The sequence below is a fragment of the Lupinus angustifolius genome, unplaced genomic scaffold (genome assembly GCF_001865875.1).
Source record: "Lupinus angustifolius cultivar Tanjil unplaced genomic scaffold, LupAngTanjil_v1.0 Scaffold_521, whole genome shotgun sequence".
Lineage (NCBI taxonomy): Eukaryota > Viridiplantae > Streptophyta > Magnoliopsida > Fabales > Fabaceae > Lupinus > Lupinus angustifolius.
Window position 1 is genome coordinate 133971 of NW_017727879.1, and position 474 is coordinate 134444.

Consider the following 474-nt stretch of genomic DNA (forward strand, 5'->3'; position numbering starts at 1 on the left):
TCCTCATCCTCATCCTCATCCTCATCCTCATCCTCATCCTCATCCTCATCCTCATCCTCATCCTCCTCCTCCTCCTCCTCCTCCTCCTACTCCTCATCCTATCATCATCCTCCTCCTATCCATATCCTCATCCTCCTCCTTCTCCTCATCCTATCCTGATCCTCACCCTCCTCCTCCTCCTCCTCGGCATCCTATCCTCATCCTCATCCTACCCTGCTCTTCATCCTCATCCTCATCCTCATCATCCTCCTTCTCCTCCTATCCTCGTCCTCATCCTCATCATCATCTTAATCCTTTCCTCATCCTTCTCCTCCTGCTCCTCCTCATCATATCCCCATCCTCATCCTCATCCTATCCTCGTCCTCATCCTCATCCCCATCCTCATCCCCATCCTCATCCACATCCTCATCCTCACCCTCCTCCTATCCTCATCCTCATCCTATCCTCATCCTCATCCTCATCCTATCCATGTCC